Below are 10,248 nucleotides of genomic sequence, written 5' to 3'. Positions count from 1 at the left end.
AAATTTTTTTTAAAAAAACAAATGGCCCTAAAAGGCTTCCGTAGAGATGAGTTGTAGAGTGCAAGAACTGTACAGACTTCAGACTGGGGGACTAAGGGCTACTATTCTCAGTATTGGTTTTACAATGTCTCTGTTCACTGTCTCAGATGTATGAACATACTCCATACATATAGTATAATTATCTCAGGGATTTATCTAGGATTTCAAAGTTAGTGCCCTCGGCAGGCGAATTGGGAAAAGATGTTATTTTGGTATTTTTAGAAGCTCTGATTTTCCTAAATGCAGAATTATTTTAACATTGAATTTTGACATTGCATTCAATGCAGTAATGTTAAGCCAAACCTCTTCCTCTGTATTGGGAATGTTATCATGTTATCAGTGAAATACAAGTCACCGCTACAAAGCCATGACATGTTTATTTCCAATGTGGAATTTTGAACGACATGTGCTGACATGGACCTGAATATCGGCCTCTAAGCAGGTCTAGATAAACCCCTGCATGTGTTGTGTGGTGACTCTCTGAAACCATCCACTTGAATCAGGTGTCCTTGACCTACCAGAATTTGTAAACTGCTGACACATTCAGATCTTGTTAACCAAATATCAGCCATTAACTCTTACAGTGGTTTCCTCCCCACAGACATGGAGTGTAATCTGTATCACTGTAAACTTCTGTCAAACTCTCTGATTATGCAACATAATTTGGATCTTGAATCTTGTTTAATGCTTACTGTATATTATGAATGATGTATCGGGTTTAAGTATGATTGGTAAGTATCGCTAGTTGATAGTATTTTGATCAGTGGTCATGTGCCTTCTATTGGACACACCACCTGTTCAGCTTTCTCCTCCCTGCACAGGACAGCCATGTGGACCAGTCCCAGACAAATCTGCAGTCAAATTGCTGCCAAATTGACAAATTTCTGCAGCTAAAATTTCACAATTCTGTGGTAAAGTCTGCGCCACAAGTTTTATCATATTATGAATACGTAACAACTTGTAATTTGTGTGTAAAAAGTCGTACTAAAACACGCGGTTTGAAGGGGGCGTGGCATAAATGTAAATGTCCGATTGGGATTTTAAATTTTCCGGACCCTTGGCCAAAACCATAACCATTTCCCTTGAAAAATAAACGCAAACTCAAAATGGACATTTCAAAACATAAAATTATGTAAATAAATATGCATAGTGTCCCTGATATTTATTAATGATTAGATGTAAACATAATATAAGTTGTCATATTACCACAAGAACGTTTAAGAGTGCCAATTATTTATTTCAAATTTTGTTTTATTGATGATTAATATTTTGTATGTTTGAATTGCATGTTAAATGCTTGGGCAGCATCGAGTGAGTGAGTGAGTATGGTTTTACGCCACTTTTAGCAATATTCCAGCAATATCACGGCGGGGGAAACCAGAAATGGGCTTCACACATGGGCAGCATCGAAGTGCAAACTTCTATTAACAGGCTTGAACAGGCTGTATTTTTTAGAATACATTTTATGATTCCATTTCCATGTACATGTTAACAAATATATAGAGTGGGCAAGTACAGTTACAATCAAGGAAGAAGGCGGAGTAAAACCCAATTAATGGCAGGCCTGTGTACACTGTTTGAAGTGGTCAGTGATTACACATGGATGACATACTTTATGAACGCTTCATGACTATGGACAGAGTAGAAGTCTGTTGCTTCCAAAATCTTATGATAACAATGGATTCTGTTGAAATGCCTATCAAACAATTCAATGGATTCTGTTGTTTTTGTTTGCTATATATTTTTCGATTTGACAAATATCACTCACTCAATTAATGATACATCAGATACATCAAAGGATGTTTTGTTGATAAATACTTGATAAATAAATGAATCTTTTTGCAAAGATTGATAAGGCAAATTCTGTGATTTTTCTGCAATTCTATGGTAAGTTACATTTTCTGCAAATTTTCTGCAGAATTTGTCCGGGACTGATAAACATGTATGGGAAATAATAAAAAGAAGAAGGTTTGCTCTTAACAGATATTTCCCGGCTAATCCAATCAGGCTGCATGTGCAGCAGTACATATATGCAGTGTTTGGAATAAGCCGAAAGTCAATTGGTCGTGGTAACATGACCATTATGTAAAAGGTTTAAAGTTTAGAGCGTCCCTAGATTCTAATACTATAGCAGCAAACCTCAATGACTCAAGAACCCACTCTAATTTTGAACACTGTTTACGGAATATGAATTCCCACTTTCAGTCAGTTATGAAACAAAACCTTCATGATATCCTGTTGGGTGCAATTCCTTGTCTTGAAATGCCACTAAATATGCCAGCTTTATTGAGAACCATTGAAATGAAGATGGAATAAAGTTTTGAAGAAAGCAGAAAGTCACGATGTATGTTTTATTGTATCCAGCATGAGGTTTTAGACTTGTTATGGCTTGTTGAGAAAGGAGGAGATGGACACACCATGTTGTGCTGAATGAAATATGCAGTTATGCAATATTGAACAAACAATACTCTGTTGTGATGAGAAGCATTTACCGTGTCACAGTGCCTTAAACCATGCTACTGTGTCCCTAGTGCACTGTTCAGTCTGAATCCTTTGTTTCCTGTCCATCCATTCCACAAACAAGTCCGATCACATTCACGCAGACAATGTTCGCAGTGTAGCGCTAGGCTGCGCCAAGTCTCCATCCTTGCTTATCCAGTGTGTTTTGTCTCCATTCTATTGTGATAATTACCCAGGCCTCATTCCCCGCCATGGCTTTATTTCTGAAATGTCACCATCTCCATGTCCCTTGTCACGATTTTCTCTTCTTTTTCATGAGCTTGAAATCAACAACCGATCCACTGGTCCTTCTGAACATGAGCACGGCATAGACCTTCATTCAACTTCATGGTTTTGTACGAGGGAGTCCTCTGTGTATTTAGCTGATTCTTTGCACTTGTAGCTAGAAATGTTTTTTCTTGGGGAAGAAATTCATTATGCTGTTTTAAATGGCTTCAATCTTGGCCCGAGATCATTATGAGTCCCAGAAAATAGGCGGCTAGTAGTATTGAAATTTTAAAATAAATATTACAGCTATTGGCAATGCTCATCTTACAAGGCTGATCATTTATTTTAATCATGTGTAATATTTCTCTGAATGTTTTCAACATACTGTTAAGTTTCTTGAGTAGGATTGATTGAAAATTGTGTTATTTCAAATGTATCCCTTAAAGATTAATTGCATTAATTTAATATGTATATGTTATAGAATTTTGGCTAAATGTCCCACACGAAACTACTGATGATGCAGTTCATTGTGTTAGCGAGCACATATTGATCTTGAGCTTTGGGAGAAGACTGGCATGTTGTTTGTTGCTACACATAACATGACTTATGTTATCTTCACCATCATTACTTACTACCGATTAAAACAAAATTAATATGTGACCATTTTTACAGGAATTACCCACAGCTAACCTGAATCAGAACAGATAGCATCTGTTGGTTCTACTGATAGAAGTTCCTTTAGATGGTGGCACTCAAGCGCTTCTGCTGGCATTCGGTTACGGCCACTGTTATTTCTTTAGTACACCTTGATGTTAACTGTATAGTACACTTTTCTTAGATGGCCTTAAAATATTCTGGAACAATATTCTCCAGTACTGATACCATGTTTGTTTGAAAATATGGGGTATTTGTTGACATTGTATCGGCTTGAACAAGGGTTGGGTAGCATTAGGGGTATGGGTCAAATGTGTTTCGGGATTGAATTTCTGTCAGAAATTAAGCTGTGACATGGGGTTGGGTGTTGTCATATGGACGGTCAGGATGGTGTGGGGAGGGGTAGGTAGGTGGGTGGGGGATTAGTGAAGTGAGATTGGTTGGAAGGGGACAGGGAGGTAGGTTTAAGATGGGGTGAGGTGGGGTAGGGTGGGGAAGTAGGATGTTATTGGTTAGGGTAGGCAGATAAGTGAGGTGTCATAGGAAGTGATTAGGTGGAATTGTGCGTTGGTAGAGGGTAGGAGAGTGTGATGCAGGGTATTACAGGGTGCTGTTGAAATGTAGACTGTGACCTGAGAGACAATGGATAGCAAAGCGGTAGTAGTGTTTTGTTGTCAAGCCAGAGAACTTGATTAAATTCTCTTCATAGGTTTTATGGCATAACGCAATGCTGACGCTAAAAGTGGCATGAAGCTAGATTTACATACTCACTAACCAGAGACTCAGGTGTACTTCACCCCAATAATAACCGAGGTATGTGGCTTCTATTGTGGCTATGCTTTAGCAGCAGTGGTACAATCCAAATGTACTGAAGACATACCTACTCCTTCCTCACTCACATGCTTAGAGGTAGCCATGGAGTGCTCATTCTAGTTGCTGCTTTATTCCCTATTTAAGTGTCAGATAAAAGTTTATACTGTCATTTTCACACAGTCAGCATGTTCGAAAGGCAACTCCATTGTGACCTTTTTAGGTCATGTGTTTGTTCAGGTCTTCCACAATCTCATTAAAATCAGATCTTAGTTCTCGCTACTGCTAAACAAAGATCTTAAGACATCCCATTAGGGATCACATCAGAACGACCTTTCTTTCGACCAATCAGTGTGTCGCTTACCAGATTATGAAAGTGACACTCGGAATGTGATTTCTAATCATGCAGTCTCGAAAACTTTAACATGGGGTATTCCGAACGATAGTTACAGGTTTTATGACTGAATCCTTACAATCTAGACCATCTATTAGCCATTCCAGAATGTTTTTTTGTTCAGGTTTCAAATTTGTAATCGAGAATTTGTCAAAATGTGTTTCCAAGCGTAGTTGCCAATTTGAAATTTGTGCCGTAAAGCACGAGAAAGCTGCCTTCTGACTGGTCATTCCATTGGTCGGTCAAATTCACACAAGGTCGGTCTGACAAAACCAATAATGGGATTTCCTCAGATCTTTGTTCAGCAATAGCGAGAACTAAGGTCTGATTTTAATGAGATTGGGTCTTCCAGCCCTTCAGTTTTGCTTGATGGCTACCTTTAACACACCCCTTTCACCCAGTTTCGAGTGTCTGAGGAAGAGCTAAAAGTCTTTTCTTTATGTGTGGTACAGAAGTACCGGAATCCAGACAAAAAGGCATTGCTTTTTCTTTTCATTCTATTACTGTATCTGATGAGATGTCTGTGCTGTCCTGTATAATGTTGCCAAGCAATTTGAATGATATGCATCAAAGTGTCTGTACAAAATAATAACCTCCACTTTTTAAGTGTTAGATGAGACCAGATTATAAGGATAGTTATGTCCCTTTGCCATGCCAGGATTTTGCTGTCATGTTCAGATCCTACATTCACCCTGATTATGATACTTGTATTGTCAGCTACTTACTCGTGGGTTTGGCTTAGTGATAAACATACAGGACCTGCATCACATTAATTTTCCTGCTATAGCTGGTAAACTTCTATGCCAAATGTGGCTGAAAAAATCTCTCGGACTATAATTATTTCTAATGTTAACAGATAATTTTGTGTCAAGGTTGAGGTCTTCTGTTTGTAGATACTTATATTGACCCTGTGTTATATTGGTCTTGATCCTGTCAAGGTAGAAATTCCAAGTGCCATGGAAGAGTTCATTGTTGTCCTTGTTGCTAGACTAGCAAATAATAGGGGTAAGATTTTTGTCTTTTCATCTGCGTTCTTCAGTGTATATTACTGAGAGGATAGTAGAAACTTGAAAACTGAGAAAACTGGTCCCAGGGTTTACTTGCCACTGTTGATTTGGTTCAAGAATGGTTAGATTACACCAGACAGGATATTTATGGTTTCAGTGAAGTAGCTGAGGTTACCATTAGGAGAACTAGAGTACTTGATATCACTCAGTCTACAGCTGAATCCACTAGTCCCAAGCCCAAGTCTAGTAGAATTCTGTTTAGTCTAGTAAGCTCAGCTAATAAAAGTCAATGTTACAATATTATTAGATATATTAATAGGTACTGAAAGTGATGCTGAGAGTCAAATTCAGGCCAGTAGATTAAGAGGTTTTCTGCACAGACTGTGCTCACTGATGTGTCCTTGATTTTGCATTTTATGTGCAGGAATAGAATGCACTTAAGGCATTCAGCAAGGGGCAATGGATAAGGGTATGCGACAAACTATCTATGACTTGACGAATTGCACAAGCAATGACATATTTGTGTAGGGGTCCCAACTACTGTTGACAAGTTACGTGAGCACTGATGTAGCTAGGTTGTAGTTCTTTGTTGCCTCTCACTGGCCACGGGGGATAGTTCCTTTCTTGACAATGTGGAAACCTGCTGTCTTGGGCAGGAGAGTAATAGGTTATATATTTCTATTGGTCACAAACCCTTGAGTCTCCTAGACCAGACGAGAGCTGAATATTTTTTAGATGGAATCCGCCTTTTTGGGACTTTAAAAGCACCTTCATATATCTAAGGCTACTTTTTACTTTTTTTTGTATTAGGTTTTATTCATGATGTGAAGTTTGACATTTAGATACTTTGAAAATACTACATGCCAGTTAGTTTGACTGTGTAAAGTAGATATGTTTTGTTGTTGGTGAAACCATTGGTATTTATTAGCTTTGATCAAGAGTTTGTGTATTTATGATCTCCATTCATTAGTCAGCCATATCCTTCAACACAGTAAGGATGTGGATATATATATTTTCAGCAATAAATAATTTATTCATTATTCTTTTGTAAGTGCATTCATTGTAACACACTGGCAGATCTAGGGGAACTGAGACCTCATGTTTACTGTGCCCTCAGCCAAGTCCCTTCATTACTTGGGTATTATGTGCACGCTCCCGTTTTATAAGTCCTGGTTTGACCCAATTATGTTTCTAGATGTGTCGCCAAAGTGGTAAACATGTTAGACCTGGGTCACTTCAGGCTTTCCTCCCCGATAAAGCTGACACACCGTGATATAACTGGAATACTTCTTTCGGTGGCATTAAACCCAACTGACTCAGTAAAAGTCCTGGGTCTGCCTCAGATACATGTTGCATGTGTTACTTGTCAGTACAACATTGAAATTGCTCCTCAGGATTTCCAACAGATCAATAAGGATTTGGAGATGCTACATTTTCTTAATAGGTCTCCAGTGGTCACACGCTCCTTTATTTCAGAGATATCAGTTGTTGTCGAAGAGCAGGAACATTGAAATTAACACTCCTGTAAAATAATTATGTGCACCTTGGCAGTGCCTTAATTTGAAGGGGTGCTGGGCTGATGTTATTTGGAAGTCCAGGCACCTTTGATCCAAATATTTTAAAACCTACTTTCTCTGTTTGTTAGCTCAAGTGTTAGGATGCATGACAGTTACCGTATTCGATGTAATAAGCTCCCTGCTCTAATAAGCGCCCACGGAGATATTTGCTAATATATTGGCTAGTGAACAATCCCAATTAGCACCCCTTCCGATTGATCAATGTATACAAGACTTATTTATTCGTGTACGTGTGTTATATGCATCCTTAATTGTGGGAAATTAGATTCTGGAAAAATATATCTGTCGTATATAAACATTTCAGGCTGTCAGCATAAACCACAAAATTTACGATCTTTTAACCCTGTTGTTTTTCACCAAAATAATATTCTAATAAGGGCCCCCTTTTTCTAATTTTGAGAGCGCCCTGGGCGCTTATTACGTCGAATACGGTACTAGAGACACTGTCTGTATCATGCAGGCCATGGCATCACAGCTAGTCTGAAAACCAGGCATTGAGCATTGTGTCTTTTAACAAAGTTGTAATGATGAAATATGCATACTGGCAGGATTATTATTTAAGATATTTTTACAGCCCCGATTTAAAATCAATGTTTTAACAAATTCTTTTTATATTGATAATAAATTTATTACTTTTGTTGAATAAAATGTGAAAGATAATTTTGATATTTTCAGCTTACCCTTTTTATCAATTGTTGCCTGTTTTGTTTCAGAAAAGCTTGAGCAGTGTTACAGGGTTAGAGAGTGTGATGATTTCCACTGCTTTGTAGAATCAACTGATCCTTCAGTTTAGCAATGACAACAGTGAATGTCAGGGGTTATGGCGGATGACAAATGTGCAAGATAGTAACAAATGTGTATATTTTTTTTAGACTATGTTCCAGATGGACAATGATGGTGTATATGTGAATGTTTAAATTATGGTGGTTTTATTGTACATATTGTGATTCGGAGCTGGGGTGGAGTGGCGCAAAGAAAGCACTGAATGAACGTTTTGTGAGATCAGAAATAAAGAATATATATCCGACATGCAATGTTTTTTTCTCTGTGTGTAAATGTCAGGGTATCTATTCTCTGCTTTAATCTTCATGTTCCTGAGATTTGCAGCACCCAGAAGGCTACATATAAGGTATTTTATGTGTCAATTCCCAATTGAAACAATTGGTTAACCCAAAAATCTGTACGAAAAAGAATTTGTGTAACCGACAAAACATCCCAAAAGAGTAGCAAATTGATAATCAACGACTGTCACAACAATCACACAAATAATAAATCTGACACTAGCGATGTCTTGGGGTTATGCGAAGAAGTCTTAAAATGTTAATTTCAACGACACTGAAAAGTATGAGCACCCAGACCACACCAGGAATCAGACTGTCACATAATGCAATCAAAACCGATTATTTTCATCCCTGGAATCACCACTGACCCTGCAATCAGTATCTGGGGTAGCCACCCCTCTCACGGAGGACATTGGCCAAGCTTATCCTCGTGCTGCTGATAAAAAGTCTGAATATCAACATTGGGATCCTTTGCCGTACCTGGTGCAGTGTCTGGGTCAGTACATTCAGGTTTTGAACTGGAGGGTCTCCAGCTCCCACTTGGCAGCAGGACATTCACACAACATGCTGACAAGTTAGGGTTCCATTGCGCATCATAATGTTTCGGAATTGGATCTTAAATCAGATGGGGCGGTCGGGTGGCCCAGTGGTTAAAGCCTTCGCTCATCACGGCGAAGACCCGGGTTCGATTCCCGACATAGGTACATGTGTGAAGCCCATTTCTGGTTTCCCCCGCCGTGATAATGCTGGAATATTGCTAAAAGAGGCGGAAAACCATACTCACTCACTTAAGTCAGGTGGTGCTTAATTAATGCCCATGTGTATATTTACTTCTCAGACGTTTACCATTTTGGTGAAACCCACGAGTACGGCGTGCCCAAGGGACGCAGCTCTGCAACCAAGTTAATGAACGTCTTCCATCAACGGACTTCACGTGTATTGAAGATGACTGCTGAAATACTGTTAAATGTGGCTGAAAACGTTGTTATTCACACCATCAGTTTGCTAACAAATATGGGACGAGGCATGACGGTTCTTTCTAGTAAACTGGAAATTTGCGGAACCTTCACTATAAATAAACCAACCATTTGGACTTCAGGCATGATAAAAGCATGGAAATGGCTAACACGAGTGATCGCTATCGGAATTTCCGGGACTCGAGATGAATGTTTCACCATTTGTTGGTATGATATATATCCACAACGTTCAATGAAACATGAAAGCTTAGGTCAAAGATGTGCTATTTCAAACGAAACGGTTCATGAAAATCTCTCAAAACATTTTACGCCTTTGACCTTACGTTTGTATTTTTAGCTATTATATTTCCACAACTTACAAATAAGTGAGTGCGTTGGTTTAAAGCCGCTTTCAACACTATTCCAGTTATATCACGGCGTGTCAGCTTAATGTGGGAGAAAAGCCCGAAGTGATGCAGGTATCAGACGTTTACCACTTCAGTGAAACCCACAAGCACGGGTATGGTGCTGGCAAACCTAGAAACATTATCGGGGCGAACCGGAATTCGACCCCCCAATCATAGGTTTCTGGCGTGCCGAAGGGACGCAACTCTACACAGCGAATCGCGGCGCCTTAGACGAGTGGGCCACCCGTGCCTCCCACAACTAACAAGCGTTGATAAGAACAAAGTCAAAATCTCACTCATGAACATAGCTGAAAACGAGTTCTAAACTGAGTTTCTCGCTTCTTTGAGCGATACAATTGACGTGCCTTTTAATGTGTTTATGGCTGATGGCACCGTCCGGGCAGGATACGCTCACCTGCTATCATCCCTATTTGATAGTGAATCATAAACACCTGGACCCCGTTCCACAAAGCGGTCGTATTGCTACGACTGTCGTAGGTATATGTAAGAGTAGGGACGTTACGATCGTCTTAGCGCTGCGCTAAGTTGTGAAACAGGGCTGGTCATGATATAGGCGGACTGGTACAATGGACATTGCGTCTGTTTGTTTGTTGTT

This window comes from Haliotis cracherodii, unplaced genomic scaffold, assembly GCF_022045235.1.
Source record: "Haliotis cracherodii isolate W230 unplaced genomic scaffold, xgHalCrac1.p SCAF_1, whole genome shotgun sequence".
NCBI lineage: Eukaryota > Metazoa > Mollusca > Gastropoda > Lepetellida > Haliotidae > Haliotis > Haliotis cracherodii.
Note: the sequence above shows the minus strand (reverse complement) of the source record.